Here is a 20,508-nt window from a genome sequence, read left to right as displayed (position 1 = left end):
TCAAACTACAATGGCATTTGTTTTGCCTTGAGAGACAAGCAGGCGTATCTTCATTCCCTATTGCAACATAAAGCATACATAATTTCTTATAATACCAAATAATTATTCATGTTAACTGATTTATAAGTAAACAAAAAAGCCTATTGCTTTTTTTTTCTCATTTAACCTTACAGTTTTTATTCCTGACATCTATTCATTAAGCTAATTTTTTATATACTAGATCTAGGGTTTGTCTCCAGCAAATCAATACCCCACAGTTGTTCAGTATGTCTTATGACATGATGGGCAATAAAAGAGGCTCTCTCAAGAGCCAGATAATCTGGGTTCGAATTTTGGCTACACTGTTAACTATAATGTAACCATGGGCAATTAAACCACCTCTCTGACTCTTTTCATACCAGTAAATCAGGGGTTTTAATAATACCCACTTCAAGGGCTCCTATGTTAAATTATATCAGTTATCTAAGAGTTATAGTATATTTTCTATATTTTCTGGTATAGTAAGCATATTGAAATAGAGATATTACTATTATAGCAATAAAGATATATTAGATACTATATTGATTCCCAAAGACTTAAAAGTGGATAAAATAGGATAAGCTTATATAAATAAGCTCCATGTCTAGTAGGCATAACTTGTAAAAGAGAAGTTTACACAAGGTGAAGTAGGAACAGATCAGAGAGTTACCAACTATATCTAAAGAAATTAGCAATGGTTTTCTTCAAGAGGTGTCATTTGATCTGAACTTTAAAGAATAAAGAGGAGGGGGCCAGGTGCGGTGGCTCACACCTGTAGTCCCAGCAATTTGGGAGGCTGAGATGAGGTATTCGAGACCAGCCTGGTCAACATAGTGAAACCTCATCTCTACTAAAAATACAAAAATTAGTTGGGCATGGTGGCACAGGCTTGTAATCCCAGCTACTCGGGAGGCTGAGGCAGGAGAATCACTTGAACCCAGGAGGTGGAGGTTGCAGTGAGCCGAGATTGTGCCACCGCACTTCAGCCTGGGTGACAGAGTGAGACTCTGTCTCAAAAAAAAAAAAAAAAAAAAAGAATAAAGAGGATATCAAGACAACAAAAAATGGGTCAAAGTATTCCAGAAAGCATGAAAAATTATGTGCAAAGTCAACGAAACAAGGCATTTTCAGGGAAAATGTGGTATGGCTCTGCTAAAGAACCAAGTATGATAGAAAAAATGGTGGCAGCCAGAGCTAGATGGGAAATTGGGATCCTGGTAATGTATTCTGTTAAGGTATGTGAGCATTTTTATTAGAAAATTGGAGTAAATTGGTCTTTAAAAGATTTTTTTAATAAGGAAGAAATAGGATTCCTTGAGGGTCAGTAAAAAGTTAACTGCAGGGATGTTTAACAAAAGAATTAAAGAAAATTAAACCATGACCATTAAACCATGACCATAAATAATCACAATAACTGAGCTGGAACTAACATTTCTGAAGCTTTATATTCCTGTCTTACTCTCTATTGGAAAAAAAATCTACAGATTGTGGCTTCTAGGAAAGTTAATAGAACAAAATCTAAATATAAGGAGCAAGCTGAATTAACAACCCAGGTGGTGTGGAGGAGTGATTTAGACATGTCTCAACCACCCTACACAAATTAATCTATTTATATTGCATCATTATCATTATCATTATTAGACAGAAAAAAAGAGACAGGAGGCTAAGGATGCATTTTACAGATATAAAATACATATTTAAGTATTCTAGAAAGTTGCAGAGCCAAAGTAGATTAGATTAGTTTTAATAAAATTCTTTTGGTGAATTCCATAAAAATGAATAAAATGAAAAGTTCAAATAGAAATTAGTTTTAAATGACAAACATTCAGTGAGGTTGTGGAAAAAGTAATAAAAGCGTTGTCACTGACATCTTTAAAATGACAAGATTAGTTTTTACTGATACAATATTTTCAAAGTGTTTTACCTGATTATATCTACACACTAAATGAAATTTAAATTCTCCTAAAATAGCTTTGTTTCTTATAAGGTGTACTAAAATCAATACTTGTTAAGTTTTCCTATTCTTTCAGTAATTCAATGACTGGCTTGTGAGAATCCACCAATGGTTTGAAGTAACTTACTTATGAAAATATTAACCAAGCACTTTATTCCCTTAACACACACATACAAAATTTCTCATATAAATTAGTGCAATTTTTTTAAACAGATATGTCTTTTGGAAATATGGAGATTTTAAATTTTAATATTACATGAGTGTTTATATATGTCTAAATTCATAAAATTGTATGTGCTAAATATGTATACTCCTTTATATATAAATGATACCTCAATAAACCTGTTAAAAAGCAAATATTTCCACCACACATGCACTTACAGGCTCAGCCTGACTGCAGCCAGCACCTGAGCACACCATGGAGAGCCTGGAGATCACCCTGTCCTGCCCAGCACAGCCTGTTACCGATGCACACCGCAGGGGGAACTGAACCCAAGCCCACATTGCCCAGCACTGCCCCTTCTATTGTCATTGCATTGTCCAAGGGCATCGCCTTGCTCTTCCTGCTGCCACCTGTGCACAGCTTTCTAGAGACCAAAGAGTGGCTTGCTCAGTTCCCAGAAATTGGAAAAATTGACCAGACACACCCACCACAGCCTGTGATTGAGGGCCTGAGGACAGACCAGCTCACCCAACATATGCCCACCAATGGCCACGTGCATCATCTGGGGGCCCGGGCATTGACTCACCCTGCCTGCCACATCCAACATCCACTCCTACCCAGGGCCTGAGAAGGAGCCTTCCAATCCTGCCAGTACCTGCCCATGTCAGCTGGGAGCCTGGGGATTGAATGCCTGACCCACCAGCATCTGCAGTATCCACACACTCTTCCTGGGGTCTGAGATGGCCTTCCCATCCTGCCACCACCATGACGTGTGGCTGGCACTCACACATGCAACCTGGGCACCTGGGGAGTGCTATGTCTAGCCCACTGCTGCCAATGCTGGCACCCCTGTGTGCCATCTGGTGAAATGAGAGTTGGCCTACCACCGCTACTGCCAGGTTCACTGCTGGAACACGAGCAGGCCACCTGGAGGTCCCAAGGATTGACCCACTTCAACCCACTGCCACCAGTGCCCATGTATGCCTCCAGGGTATCCAAGAATGGGCACACTTGGTCTACCACCAAAACCACTGGGGCCCAAAGACATGCCTACTTTTCATCCCTGTCTCCAGAATATTGTGCCACAACCTACACTGAAAACTGCAGGCAAGCCAGTAAGCAACTCAGAGACACCACTGATGCTCACTACAGCCAAATAAATTATACAGAGACTACACTACTGCATGCACCCAGAATCAGAGCTAAAGTGCCCTATATAACCGATGCTATAGATACATCTACAGAACAAGTATTTCCCTATGAAAGCCAATCCAAAAAATAAGAAGTAAAAGAAAGAAGACATCCACAAAGGAACACAATAATTCTCCAGCAACTATTTCCAAAAAAAAAGAAATTTATGAAATTCCTGAAAAATCATATAAATGAAAATATTAAGGAAGCTCAATAAGATATGAGAACACAGACAATCAATATAAAAATAAGACAAATGAATCAGAATCTGAATGAGAAACTCAAAACAGAGATAGACATCTTTAAAGAGAACCAAACAAATACTGGAAGTAAGGAATTTAAATAATAAAATAAAAATAAAATAAGAGCTTCAATAATTGACTAGAGCAAGCAGAAGAAATAATTCTTGAACTTGAAGACAAGTCTTTTAAAATACCCACTCAGAATTAAAAAAAAAATTGAGAATCAAAAAATAAAGAAAGCCTACATGATACATGGGACGCTTTTTTTTTCATTTTTTTAAATTATACTTTAAGTTCTAGGGTACATGTGCACAACGTGCAGGTTTGTTACGTATGTATACATGTACCACGTTGGTGTGCTGCACCCATTAACTCATCATTTACATTAGGTATATCTCCTAATGCTGTCCCTCCCACCTCCCCCCACCCCACAACAGGCCCCAGTGTGTGATGTTCCCCTTCCTCTGTCCAAATGTTCTCATAGTTCAATTCCTGCCTATGAGTGAGAACATGCGGTGTTTGGTTTTTTGTCGTTGCGATAGTTTGCTCAGAATGATGGTTTCCAGCTTCATCCATGTCCCTACAGAGGACATGAACTCATCCTTTTTTGTGCCTGCATAGTATTTCATGGTGCATATGTGCCACATTTTCTTAATCCAGTCTATCATTGATGGACATTTGGGAGGTTCCAAGTCTTTGCTACTGTGAATAGTGCCACAATAAACATACGTGTGCATGTGTCTTTACAGCAGCATGATTTATAATCCTTTGGGTATATACCCAGTAATGGGATGGCTGGGTCAAATGGTAGTTCTAGTTCTAAATCCTTGAGGAACCACCACACTCTCTTCCACAATGGTTGAACTAGTTTACAGTCCCACCAACAGTGTAAAAGTGTTCCTATTTCTCCACATCCTCTCCAGCACCTGTTGTTTCCTGACTTTTTAATGATGGCCATTCTAACTGGCATGAGATGGTATCTCATTGTGGTTTTGATTTGCATTTCTGTGATGGCCAGTGATGATGAGCATTTTTTCATGTGTCTTTTGGCTGCATAAATGTCTTCTTTTGAGAAGTGTCTGTTCTTATCCTTGGCCCAGTTTTTGATGGCTCCTAAGCCAAAAGAACAAAGCTGGAGGCATCATGCTCCCTGACTTCAAACTATACTACAAGGCTACAGTAACCAAAACAGCATGGTACCAGTACCAAAACAGAGATGCAGACCAATGGAATAGAACAGAGCCCTCAGAAATAATACCACACATCTACAACCATCTGATCTTTGACAAACTTGACAAAAACAAGAAAGGGGGAAACGATTCTGTATTTAATAAACCATGCTGGGAAAACTGGCTAGCTTATGTAGAAAGCTAAAACTGGATCCCTTCCTTACACCTTATACAAAAATTAATTCAAGATGGATTAAAAACTTAAATGTTAGATCTAAAACCATAAAAACCCTAGAAGAAAACCTACGCAATACTATTCAGGACCTCGGCATAGGCAAAGACTTCACGTCTAAAACACCAAAAGCAATGGTAACAAAAGCCAAAATTGACAAATGGGATGTAATTAAACTAAAGAGCTTCTGCACAGCAAAAGAAACTAACATCAGAGTGAACAGGCAATCTAGAGAATGGGAAAAAAATTTTGCAATCTACTCATCTGACAAAGAGCTAATATCCAGAATCTACAAAGAACTCAAACAAATTTACAAGAAAAAAACAACTCCATCAACAAGTGGGCAAAGGATATATGGGACACTTTAAAGCAACTTAATATTCAAATTGTGTGTGTTCCAAAGGTAGACTTAGTGTATAAAGATATAGAACACCTATTTAACAAAATAATAGCTGATTTTTTGTCTTTCAAGAAACATAAACATTCGGATATAAAAGTTTAAAAATTTCCAAATAGATTCAACTTAAATAGGTCTTCTCCAAACTACATTATATTCAAACTATCAAAAGTCAAAGACAAAGAATAAATTCTAAAATCAGCAATAGTAAAGCATTAAGTCATATATAAAGGAATATCCATCAGATTAAAAGTGGATTTCTCAACAGAAATCTTACAGGCAAGGAGAGAATGGAATGATAGATTCAAAGTGCTAAAAGAAAATTAAAAAAAAAAAACTGGCAGCCACAAATATGTCTAGCAAAGCTACCCTTCAAAAATGATGAAGAAATAAAGTCTTACCCAGACAAGAACAAATTGAGGGTGTTCATGACCACTAGACCAGCCCTACAAGAAATGTTTAAAGGAATACTACATCTGGATGTGAAAGAACAGTATCTAACATCATGACAACACACGAATGTATAAAACTCACTGGTAACACAGATGCACAAATGAAAAAAAGAAAGGGCTCAAATGTTACCAGTATTGAAAACCACCAAACCACAGTGATAAAATGTAAGAGAGTAAGAATGGAAAAAGGATACAAAAACACCCAGAAAAAAATTGACAAATGACAAGAATAAGTCATCAACTATCAACAATAACCTTAAATGTGAAAAGATTACATACCCCACTTAAAATATGTAGAATGACTCAATGGGTAAAAAAGAAATAACTCCACTATTTGTTTCCTGCTAGAAAATTGCTTCACCTATGAAGACAGACATAGGCTGAAAGTGAAGGATGATAAAAATGTATTTTACACAAACAAAAGCCAAAAGAAGGTAAGAGTGGCTATACTTACATCAGATAAAACAAATTTTAACTCAAAACTGTAAAAAAGAGACAAAGAAAGTTATAATAAAATAAAAAAGGATCAATTCAGGAAGGGAATATGATAAGTATATATATATATGCGTGTGTCTATGTGTGTGTGTGTGTTTTCGTGTGTGTGTTTGTGTATGTAGCTCCCATAATTTCCACATGTTGTGGAAGGGACCCAGTGGGAGGTAACTGAATCACGGGGTCAGGTCTTTCCCATGCTGTTCTTGTGATAGTGAATAAGTCTCAAGGGATCTTATGATTTTATGAACAGGAGTTCCCCTGCACAAGCTCTCTCTTGCTCGCTGCCAGTAAGACATCGCTTTGCTTTTGCTTCATCTTCTGCCATGATTGTGAGGCCTCCCCAGCCATGTGGAACTGTGAGTCCATTAAATCTCTTTCTTATATAAATTACCCAGTCTCAGGTATGTCTTTATTAGCAGCATGAGAATGAACTAATACAGCAAATATATATATATATATTTGAAATATATATATATATTTCAAATATATATATATATATATATGAAACAATATACATGCACCTAATATTGGAGCACCAGATACCAGATACACAGGGCAATTATTATTAGACATAAAGAGAAAGATAAACCCCAATACAGTAATAGTTGGGAGCTACAACACCCCACTCTCAGCACTGAACAAATCATCCAGATAGAAAATAACAAAGACTGAACTTAAGCTACAATTTAGACCAAATGGACATACTACACAGTTACAGAACATTTTATTTAAAAGCTGAAGAATACACATTCTTCTTGTAAGCATATAGAACATCCTTCAGAATACACCATATGGTAGGCAACAAAGTGAGCCTCAACAAGTTTTTAAAAACTTGAAATCATATCAAGTATCTCTGCAAACCACATGGAACATATAGAAATCAATTACAATAAGAACCATAGAAACTGTACAAATACATGAAAATTAAACAGTGTATTCTTAAACAAGCATTGGGTCAATAAAAACATTAAGATGGAAATTTTAAAAATTTGAAACAAATAAAAAAAGAAACAAAATATACCCAAGCCTATGGGATACAGAGAAAGTAGTGCTAATAGGAAAGTTTATATCGATAAACACCTACATAAAAAAGTACATATATTTCAAATAAACAACCTGACAATGGACCTTAAGAAATCAGAAAAGTAAGAACAAATTTAACTTGAAAATTGTAAATGGAAAGAAATAATAAAGATCAGCACAATTAAATAAAATAGAAACACAAAAATTCATCAACAAAGTAAAAACTGGATATCTTGAAAAGATAAACAAAATAGATACACTGCTAGTTAGACCAACTAAGAAAAAAAGTAAGCAGACCCAAACAAACAAAACTGGAATGACAAAAGAGATATAAGAACTAACACTACAGAAATACAAAGAAACATCAGAGAATATTATGAACAATGATATACTAACAATTGTAAAACCTAGCAGAAAAGGGATCCATTCAACAAGAAGAGCTAACTATCCGAAATATATATGCACCCAATACAGGAGCACCCAGATTCATAAAGCAAGTCCTGAGTGACCTACAAAGAGACTTAGACTCCCACACAATAATAATGGGAGACTTTAACACCCCACTGTCAACATTAGATCAACAAGACAGAAAGTTAACAAGGATACCCAGGAATTGAACTCAGCTCTGCACCAAGTGGACCTAATAGATATCTACAGAACTCTCCACCCCAAATCAACAGAATATACATGTTCTTCAGCACCACACAACACCTATTCCAAAATTGAACACATGGTTGGAAGCTCTCCTCAGCAAATGAAAAAGAACAGAAATTATAACAAACTGTCTCTCAGACCACAGTGCAATCAAACTAGAACTCAGGATTAAGAAACTCACTCAAAACCGCTCAACTACATGGAAACTGAACAACCTGCTCCTGAATGACTACTGGGTACATAACGAAATGAAGGGAGAAATAAAGATGTTCTTTGAAACCAACGAGAACAAAGACACAACGTACCAGAATCTCTAGGACACATTCAAAGCAGTGTGTAGAGGGAAATTTATTGCACGAAATGCCCACAAGAGAAAGCAGGAAAGATCCAAAATTGACACCCTAACATCACAATTAAAAGAACTAGAAAAGCAAGAGCAAACACATTCAAAAGCTAGCAGAAGGCTAGAAATAACTAAAATCAGAGCAGAATTGAAGGAAATAGAAACACAAAAAAACCCTTCAAAAAATTAATGGATCTAGGAGCTGGTTTTTTGAAAAGATCAACAAAATTGACAGACCGCTAGCAAGACTAATAAAGAAGAGAGAAGAATCAAATAGATGCAATAAAAAATGATAAAGGGGATATCACCACTGATCCCATAGAAATAAAAACTACCATCAGAGAATACTACAAACACCTCTACGCAAATAAACTAGAAAATCTAGAAGAAATGGATAAATTCCTGGACACATACACCCTCCCAAGACAAAACCAGAAAGAAGTCGAATCTCTGAATAGACCAATAACAGGCTCTGACATTGTGGCAACAATCAATAGCTTACCAACCAAAAAGAGTCCAGGACCAGATGGATTCACAGATAAATTCTACCAGAGGTACAAGGAGGAACTGGTACCATTCCTTCTGAAACTATTCCAATCAATAGAAAAAGAGGGAATCCTCCCTAACTCATTTTATGAGGCCAGCATCATCCTGATACCAAAGACTGGAAGAGACACAACCAAAAAAGAATTTTCGACCAATATCCTTGATGAATATTGATGCAAAAATCCTCAATAAAATACTGGCAAACTGAATCCAGCAGCACATCCAAAAGCTTATCCACCATGATCAAGTGGGCTTCATCCCTGGGATGCAAGGCTGGTTCAATATACGCAAATCAATAAATGTAATCCAGCATATAAACAGAACCAAAGACAAAAACCACATGATTATCTCAATAGATGCAGAAAAGGCCTTTGACAACATTCAACAACCTTTCATGCTAAAAACTCTCAATAAATTAGGTATTGATGGGACATATCTCAAAATAATAAGAGCCATCTATGACAAACCCACAGCCAATATCATACTGAATGGGCAAAAACTGGAAGCATTCCCTTTGAAAACTGGCACAAGACAGGGATGCCCTCTCTCACCACTCCTATTCAACATAGTGTTGGGAGTTCTGGCCAGGGCAATTAGGCAGGAGAAGGAAATAAAGGGTATTCAATTAGGAAAAGAGGAAGTCAAATTGTCCCTGTTTGCAGATGACATGACTGTATATCTAGAAAACCCCACTGTCTCAGCCCAAATTCTCCTCAACCTGAGAAGCAACTTCAGCAAAGTCTCAGGATACAAAATTAATGTACAAAAATCACAAGCATTCTTGTACACCAATCACAGACAAACAGAGAGCCAAACCAGGAGTGAACTCCCATTCACAATTGCTTCAAAGAGAATAAAATACCTAGGAATTCAACTTACAAGGGATGTGAAGGTCCTCTTCAAGGAGAACTACAAACCACTGCTCAATGAAATAAAAGAGGATACAAACAAATGGAAGAACATTCCATGCTCATGGGTTGGAAGAATCAATATTGTGAAAATGGCCATACCGCCCAAAGGTAATTTATAGATTCAATGCCATCCTCATCAAGTTACCAATGACTTTCTTCACAGAATTGGAAAAAAACTACTTTGAAGTTCATATGGAACCAAAAAAGAGCCCGCATCACCAAGTCAATCCTAAGCCAAAAGAACAAAGCTGGAGAAATCACGCCACCTGACTTCAAACTATACTACAAGGCTACAGTAACCAAAACAGCATGTTACTCGTACCAAAACAGAGACATAGATCAATGGAACAGAACAGAGCCCTCAGAAATAACGCCACATGTCTATAACTATCTGATCTTTGACAAACCTGACAAAAACAAGAAATGGGGAAAGGATTCCCTATTTAATAAATGATGCTGGGAAAACTGGCTAGCCATATGTAGAAAGCTGAAACTGGATCCCTTCCTTACATCTTATACAAAAATTAATTCAAGATGGATTAAAGACTTACATGTTAGACCTAAAACCATAAAAACCCTAGAAGAAAACCTAGGCATTACCATTCAGGACATAGGCATGGGAAAGGACTTCATGTCCAAAACACCAAAAGCAATGGCATCAAAAGCCAAAATTGATGAATGGGATGTAATTAAACTAAAGAGCTTCTGTACAGCAAAAGAAACTACCATCAGAGTGAACAGGCAACCTACAGAATGGGAGAAAATTTTTGCAACCTACTCATCTGACAAAGGGCTAATATCCAGAATCTACAATGAACTCAAACAAATTTACAAGAAAAAACAAACAACCCCATCAAAAAGTGGACAAAGGACATGAACAGACACTTCTCAAAAGAAGACATTTATGCAGCCAAAAAACACATGCAAAAATGCTCATCATCACTGGCCATCAGAGAAATGCAAATCAAAACCACAGTGAGATACCATCTCACACCAGTTAGAATGGTGATCATTAAAAAGTGAGGAAACAACAGGTCCTGGAGAGGATGTGGAGAAATACGAACACTTTTACACTGTTGGTGGGACTGCAAACTAATTCAACCATTGTGGAAGTCAGTGTGGCGATTCCTCAGGGATCTAGAACTAGAAATAGCATTTGATCCAGCCATCCCATTACTGGGTATATACCCAAAGGACTATATATCATGCTGCTATAGAGACACGTGCACACGTATGTTTACTGCGGCACTATTCACAATAGCAAAGACTTGGAACCAACCCAAATGTCCAACAACGATAGACTGGATTAAGAAAATGTGGCACATATACACCATGGAATACTATGCAGCCATAAAAAATGATGAGTTCGTGTCCTTTGTAGGGACATGGATGAAACTGGAAATCATCATTCTCAGTAAACTATCGCAAGGACAAAAAACCAAACATCGCATGTTCTCACTCATAGGTGGGAATTGAACAATGAGAACACATGGACACGGGAAGGGGAACGTCACACTCCGGGGACTGTTGTGGGGTGTGGGGAGGGGGGAGGGATAGCATTAGGAGATACGGCTAATGCTAAATGACTAGTTAATGGGTGCAGCACACTAACATGGCACATGGATACATATGTAACAAACCTGCACATTGTGCACATGTACCCTAAAACTTAAAGTACAATAAAAAAAAATTAAATAAAAAAAAAGAAATGGATAAATTCCTGGACAGATACAACCTACCAAGATTAAATCAAGAAAAAATAGAAAACCTAAAAGGAAATAACAAGTAATGAGATTGAATCTTTAATTAAAAAATCTTCCAACAAATAAAAGTCCAAGACTGGATGACTTTACTGCTGAAAATGATCAAACGTATAAGGAAGAACTAACACCAGTACTTCTTAAAATATTCAAAAAGTTGAAGAGGAAGGAAATATTTCTGATTCATTCTAGTAGTCCAGGACTACCCTAATACCAAAACCAGACTAGGACATTAAAAAAAAGGTCAATATCACTGATGAATATTGGTGCAAAAATGCTGAAAAAATACTATCAAACTAAGTCCAGCAACACATATAAAGATCATTCATTATGATCAAGTGGGATTTATCCCATGGATGCAACATGGTTTAACATATGCAAATCAGTAAATGTGATATATGACACACGTAAAGGACAAAAATCACATGATCATCTCAATAGATGCAGAAAAAGCATTCGATAAGGTCAACAACCCTGCATGATAAAACTCTCAACAAATTAAGTATAAAAGGAATATATCTCAACATAATAAAGGCCACATGTAACAAACCCACAGCTAATATTATATTGAATGGGGAAAAGCTGAAAGTCTTTCCTCTAAGAACTGGAACAACACACAGGTGCCTACTTTCACCACTCTTATTCAACATAGTATTGTAAGTTCTAGATAGAGCAATCAGGCAAGAGAAAGAAATAAAAGGTAACCAAATTGGAAAAAAAACAGTAAAATTATTGTTCTTTGCAAATGAAGTGATATATGTATTTAAAACTCTTAAAAACTCCACCAAAAATACTCTTAGAACTTATAAACAAATTGAGTAAAATTGCAGGATACAGAATCAATCTACAAATTCAGTACATTTCTATATGCCAAAAGAGAATAATATGAAAAAGAAACCAATAAAGAAATCTCATTTGCAATAGCAACAAAAAAATTAAATTACCTAGGTGAAAAATTCCTACAAGGAAAACTACAAAATGCTGATGAAAGGAATTGAAGAGGACACAAATGGAAAGATATCCCTACTTATAGATCAGAATTAATATTGTTAAAATTACCATATTACCCAAATGAATCTACAGATTTAATACAATATCTATGACAAAATAATGATATTCTTCAGATAAATAGAAAAAAAAACTATCCTAAATTTCATATGGAACCAAAAAACAGTCCAAAGGGCCAAAACAATCCTCAGCAAAAAGAACACCGGGCACGGTGGCTCACGCTTGTAATCCCAGCATTTTGGGAGGCCGAGGCAGGTGGATCACGAGGTCAGGAGATCGAGACCACGGTGAAACCCCATCTCTACTAAAAAAAAAAATACAAAAAATTAGCCGGGCGTGGTGGCGGGCACCTGTAATCCCAGCTATTCGGAGAGGCTGAGGCAGGAGAATGGCGTGAACCCAGGAGGCAGAGCTTGCAGTGAGCCGAGATGCGCCACTGCACTCCAACAAGGAAAAAAAAGCGAGACTCCGTCTCAAAAAAAAAAAAAAAAAAAAAAAAAAAGAACAAAGCCAGAGGCATTACACTACCTGAATTCAAAATATATTACAAATTAATAGTAACCAAAATGCATGGTATTAGTATAAAAATAAACAAATAGACCAATGAAGCAGAAGGATAACCCAGAAATAAATCCACACATTTACAGCCAACTGATTTTCAACAAAGGTTCTAATGACATACATTGTGGAAACAACACCCTTTTCAATAAATGATGCTAAGAAAATTTCCACATGAAGAAGAATGACAGTAGACCCCTATCACTCACCATACATAAAAATCAACTTAAAATGGATTAAAGACAAAAGTAAGAGTGGAAAGTTATAGAACTACTAGAATGAAACACGGGAAACACTCCAGGACATTGGGCTAGGCAAAGATTTTATGGGTAATACTTCAAAAGCACAGGCTACAAAAACGAAAATAGCCAAATGGGACACTCTTAAGCCAAAATGCTTCTGGACAGCAAAAAAACCAGCAGATTAAAGAGACATCTTATAGATTGGGAGAAAATATTTGCAAACTATTCCTCCAACAAAGGACTTATAGCCAGAATATACAAGAAATTCAAACAACTTAATAGAGAAAAAAACAAATAATATCATGAAAATGTGGGCAAAAATCTGAATATGCATTTCTCTAAAGAATATTAACTGGGTATATGTCCAAAGGACTATAAATCATGCTGCTATAAAGACACATGCACACATGTTTATTGCGGCACTATTCACAATAGCAAAGACTTGGAACCAACCCAAATGTCCAACAACAATAGACTGGATTAAGAAAATGTGGCACCTATACACCACAGAATACTATGCAGCCATAAAAAATGAGTAGTTCATGTCCTTTGTAGGGACATGGATGAAACTGGAAACCATCATTCTCAGTAAACTATCGCAAGGACAAAAAACCAAACACCACATGTTCTCACTCATAGGTGGGAACTGAACAATGAGAACACTTGGACACAGGAAGGGGAACATCACTATCCGGGGACTGTTGTGGGGTGGGGGGAGGGGGGAGGGATAGCATTAGGAGATACACCTAATGCTAAATGACGAGTTAATGGGTGCAGCACAGCAACATGGCACATGGATACATATGTAACAAACCTGCACATTGTGCACATGTACCCTAAAACTTAAAGTACAATTAAAAAAAAAAAAGAATATTAGCCATGGTGACATATACCTATAGTCCCATCAGCTTGGGAGACTGAGACAGTAGAATCACTAGAGCCCAGGATTTCAAGTTCAGCCTGAGCAACATAAAAAGACCTCATCCCTAAAACACACACACACACAACATAGAAATAGTCAACACATATGTATATATAAATAAATAACAAATACTGATGAGGATGCAAAGGGGACTGTTATACATTCTTGGTGAGAATGTAAACTACTATAGCCAATATGAAAAACAGTATGGAGATTTTTCAAAAGACTAAAAGTAAAACTACCATAAGATCCAGCAATCTCAGTACTGGGTATTTATCCAAAGGAAAGGAAATCAGTGTAACAAAGGAACTCCCTCCCCTCCTATGTTTACTGCAGCACTACTCACAATAGCCAAGGTAAGATCAACCTTTATCCATGAATGAATGAGTGGATAAAGTGTGTGTGTGTGTGTGTGTGTGTGTGTGTGTATATGGATGACTGGATATATATATATACACTTTAGTCATCCATTCATGGATAAAGATTGATTCTTAGCCAGATTATACATACATACACACACACACACACACACACACACACACACACAATGTAATACTATTCTGCCATTTAAACAATGGAATCCTGTCATTTGCAGCAACATGGATAGAACTGGATGTCATTATGTTAAGTGCAACAAGTCAAGCAGAGAAAGACAAATATCACATCTTCCCACTCATACATCGCAGTTTTATAGTGTTTGATAGCACAGTAAGGTGACTAAAGTTAACAACAATGTATCACATATTTCAAAATAACTAGACTTGAAATGTCCCAAAATAAAGAAATGATACATATTCAAGGTAGTAGATATTCTAAATACCTTGATTTGATTATATATTGTATGTATATATAAAAATACCACATGTACCCCATGTATATGTACAAATGTGCGTATCAAAAAATGTTTTAAAAGCAAACAGGCAAACAGATTTTAAAAAAACCCTGGCTGGGCGCGGTGGCTTATGCCTGTAATCCCAGCACTTTCGGAGGCCAAGGCAGGTGGATCACGAGGTCAGGAGATCGAGACCATCCTGGCTAACATGGTGAAACCCCGTCTCTACTAAAAAATACAAAAAATTAGCCGGGCGTCGTGGCGGGCGCCTGTAGTCCCAGCTACTCGGAAGTCTGAGGCAGGAGAATGGCGTGAACCCGGGAGGCGGAGCTTGTAGTGAGCTGAGATCACGCCACTGCACTCCAGCCCTGGGCAACAGAGCGAGACTCCATCTCAAAAAAAAAAAAAACAAAAACAAAACAAAACAAAAAACCCTTTGAAAACAAGACAAAACCAAAAATATTACCATGTAATATTTCTTTATTATTATTATTATTATACTTTAGGTTTTAGGGTACATGTGCACAATGTGCAGGTTTGTTACATATGTATCCATGTGCCATGTTGGTTTGCTGCACCCATTAACTTGTCATTTAGCATTAGGTATATCTCCTAATGCTCTCCCTCCCCCCTCCCGCCAACCCACAACAGTTCCCGGAGTGTGATGTTCCCCTTCCTGTGTCCATGAGTTCTCATTGTTCAATCAATGAACTCAAACAAATTTACAAGAAACAAACAAACAACCCCATCAAAAAGTGGGCGAAGGACATGAACAGACACTTCTCAAAAGAAGACATTTATGCAGCCAAAAAACACATGAAAAAATGTTCATCATCACTGGCCATGTAATATTTCTTTATTGAGAATTGTGGAAGTAATTTTCTAAAATATAATTTGTTAATTAATAAATTGTCTAAAATACTTATGGCTAGTTAGCTTACTGGTTATTTTTCACCTATAGATATGTGTATTGTTTATTTTATTGTTCTGTCAAAAACAAAAGCTAATGTATGTTTCCAGATCTTGTCAAAAGTTTATAAAACTTAGTTTTGTTTTTTTAAAATGATTAAGTCTATTTCAGGATAGAGAATCATAAAAATCAGTAGCATTTGTTAATAGTGAAAAATCTGAAAAACAAATTAAAAAGTTATCTCATTTACAATAGTCACAAATAAAATTACATATGTAGGAATTAACCAAGGAAGTGAAAGTTCTGTATAATGAAAACTATAAAACACTAATGAAAGAACTTGTAGAGCACACACAAAAAATGAAAAAATATGTTCATGGACTGGAAAAATAACAACATTGTTAAAATGTCCATACCACTCAAAGCAATCTACAAATTTAATCAAATTTCTATCAAAATAGCAATGATATTCTTCTAAGAAATAGAAAAAAACAATCCTAACATTTTTTTGTTGTTGTTGCTTTGAGACAGAGTCTCACTATCACCCAGGCTAGAGTACAGTGGCACGATCTCAGCTCACTTCAACCTCCGCCTCCCAGACTCAAGGGATCCTCTCACCTCAGCCTCACGAGTAGCTGCGACTATAGGTACATGCCACCATGTCTGGCTAACTTTTTGTATTGTTTGTAAAGATGGGGTTTCACTGTGTTGCCCAGCCTGGTCCTGAACTCCTGGGCTCAAGGGGTCCACCCACCTCGGGCTCCCAATGTGCTGGGATTACAGCGATGACTCACCATGCCCGGCTGAAAAAACAATCCTAAAATTTATATGGAATCACAAAAGACCCATAATAGCCAAAGCTATTCTGAGCAAAAAATAACAAAACTGGAGGAATCACATCACCTGACTTAAATTTTACTACAGAGCTATAGGAACCAAAACAGCATGGTACTGGCATAAAAACAGACACATAGACTGATGGAACAGAATAGAGAACCCAGAAACAAATCCACACACCAACAGTGAACTCATGTTTGACAAAGGGGCCAAGAACGTATCTTGGAGAAAAGACAGCCTCTTCAATAAATAGTGCTGGGCTGGAAAAACTGGATATCCATATGCAGAACAATAAAACTAGACCCCTAACTCTCACCATGTACAAAAATTAAATCTAAATGGATGAAAAAAGGTTTAAATATAAGACCTCAGACTATGAAACTGCTACAAAAAACATTGGGGAAACTCTCTAGGACACTGGTCCGGACAAAAATTTCTTTAGTATTACCCCACAAGCAGAGGCAACTAAAGCAAAATTGGACAAAGGGTATTATGTCAAGTTAAAAAGCTTCTGCACAGCAAAAGAAATTATCAACAAAGTGAAGAGACAACCCACAGAAATGGAGAAAGTATTTGCAAACTATTCATCTGACAGAATATATAAGGAGCTCAAACAACTCTACAGGAAAAAGTCAAATAATCTGATTTTGAACATGGGCAAAGAATCTGAATAGACATTTTGCAAAAGAAGACACGCAAATGGCAAATAGGCATATAAAAAGGTGCTCAACATCACTGATCATCAGAGAAATGCAAATCAAAACTACAAAGAGATATCATCTCACCCCAATTAAAATGCCTTATATCCAAGACAGGTAATAACAAATGCTGGCAAGTATGTGGAGGAAAGGGAATCCTCGTACATTGTTAGTAGGAATGTAAGTTAGTAAAACAACTGTGGAGAACAGTTTAGAGATTCCTCAAAAACTAAAAATAGAACTACCATATGATCCAGCAATAACACTCCTAGTTATATTCCCAAAAGAAAGGCAATCAGTATATCAAAGAGATATCTGCACTCCAATGTTTGTTGCAGCACTGTTCACGATAGCCAAGACTTCTGAAAACAATCTAAGTCCATCAACAAACGAATGGATAAAGAAAATGTGGTACATATACACAATGGAGTACTATTCAGCCACAAAAAGGAGAATGCGATCCTGTTATTTGCAACAACATGGATGGAACTGAAGATCATCATGTTAAGTGAAGTTTGTCAGGCACAGACAGAAACACAGATATTGCATGTTCTCACTTGTTTGTGGGATCCGAAATTCAAAACAATTGATCTTACGGGCACAGAGAGTAGAAGGGAGGTTACCAAAGGCTGAGAAGGGTAATGGGGGATTGGGGGTGGGGGGGAGGTGGTTAATGTGTACTAATGAACGAATAAGACAAAGTTATAATGAACGAATAAGACAAAGTATTTATATCCCAACAAGGTGACCGTAGTCAATAATAATTTAATGGTACATTTAAAAAGAACTAAAGTTCTTTTTAGTTATAAATAATTATAAAGTTATATACACTTAAAGATAACTAAAGCAACATAATTAGATTGTTTGTAACACAGACAATAAATGTTTGAGGGGATGGACACCCCATTTCCATGATGTGATTGTTACACATTGCATACCTATATGAAATATTTCCCATATCCCATAGATACCTATTATGTATGCACAAAAATTAAAATAAAAACATTTAAAAGGAAAAAGAAAATGATTCAGTGTGAAAAAGAAATAAAATATGAATAGAATCTTGCTTTAAGTGGGACCAAGAGGGTTCATCTTAGCCATTACGCTTCTTAGTATGATGGGAAGTGGCTTAGTTCAAGTGGGCACAGCCGCCTGCCAGGGCTTGACTCTGGTACAGGTGTTAACTTACATATTGCTATTTTTGCTTGCATGACCTTGGATAGATTAATTGACTTCTTTTATCTCATGGCAAAAGAAGTATCATCTTTTATCTACCAGATGAAAATTAAAATATCATCTAAGCTGTAATGTTGTTATGAGACTCAAATCGCATTATAATTTAAAGCACTTAGAACTGTATCAAGAGTAGAGTCAGGACTATATAACTGTTATCTATTACTTTTTATAAACATCTTTTTATTGTAGTTTTTCTCTCCTCCACCTCTACACATATGCATACACACACACACACACACACACACACACACACACACACACTCTTACATATCAAGGTATTTCAGGAAACAGCAACCACATATGCAAAGGCTAAGAGACAAGGCAATGTTTTCAGGCATAACGTGGTTCGGTTCTAGGAGAGAATCGGTGTAAGATGAAAACTGCTGGGAACTAGGGAAGACAGGAAATTGAGATCCAGGTAATGTTATGTAAAGAGAGGTACCATTTTCAAATACTTATTGATCTTACTACACTTGCCCAAAAAGACAACACTAATTTACACCTTTATTTCAAAAATAGACAAAAGCATTTGTCAAGGGCCTACTAAGTGTGTTAAACAGAAGCTAGGTGCCGCAGCACACCCCTTAATAAACAGAAAATGATTACAGCTTTCACAAATCTTAATCTATTAGAGTACATCATAGTAATAGGACACCAATCTCTTCAATAGAAGACTGAATATGGGCCATCCTGGGTCACATAGCAAGACCCCGTGTCCACAAAAGTTAAAAAAAATAATAGCCAGGCTTGGAGGCATGTGCCTGTTGGAGTTCCAGCTACTCAGGAGGCTAAGATGGGGGGATCACTTGAGCCTAGGAGAGCAAGGCTGCAGTGAGCCATGATGTCACTACCGCACTCCAGCATGAATAACAGAGTGAGATCCTGTCTCTAAAAAAAAAGGCTGAATATGATGAATGCCAGAAAATGCTCTCAATATTTACTATTCAGAAGAATATGAAAAGGTTACATCTAGTTGGAGAGATAGGGTACAGTTTTAAGAATGGAGTGACATTTAAGGACATGAACAAGAGAAGGGTCAGATTTCAGTTTCTGGAAGTGTAGTTTCCAGCACCTTTCCATGTCTTCAGTGCAATGTCACAATCCCTTTCTTTTTGAGGCAACATAGCCATACACTCCATTATTATGCAATTTCTAGTCAAAGCCTGGTTAATATAATTCAGGTTGTATTCCTCAGTATCTTCCTTAAGGGCACCTTGAAATTAAATAAGTGATATGGTTGAAACATCTTCTAACTTCATGACATCAGAATCCTGGGCCAGATGTGGCTTTTGCTGGCAGGGAGCCCTGATTTTTCTTGGGCTGGAACAACAAAGTCTAACATACTATTAAATATTTACTCATACATTTTGAAAAATTCAAGATTAAATTACTGGACAAAATTCAAAAAATTGAAATAATCCCCAGATACATACATTTATGTTGATAATATTTCCACAATTCTGTTTATTAAAATTAAACATTATGATACATACACTTTAAAAATGTCATTTAGTAAACAAAAAAGAAAGCAAGTATTGACCAAACATTTTTTGGGTTTGACTTTAACACTATAAACTTTTCAATATAAAAGATGTGAACCAAAAGATACGGTCATTTTCTGGGCCAAACATATATTATTCAAGAAGGAAGCACTAACAGACCATGGTGACCTCAAGAAAGCTACAAAGTGCAGCCATGCATACTGCATTCCAAAC

The sequence above is a fragment of the Hylobates moloch genome, unplaced genomic scaffold (genome assembly GCF_009828535.3).
Source record: "Hylobates moloch isolate HMO894 unplaced genomic scaffold, HMol_V3 SCAFFOLD_9, whole genome shotgun sequence".
NCBI classification, from domain to species: domain Eukaryota; kingdom Metazoa; phylum Chordata; class Mammalia; order Primates; family Hylobatidae; genus Hylobates; species Hylobates moloch.
Note: the sequence above shows the minus strand (reverse complement) of the source record.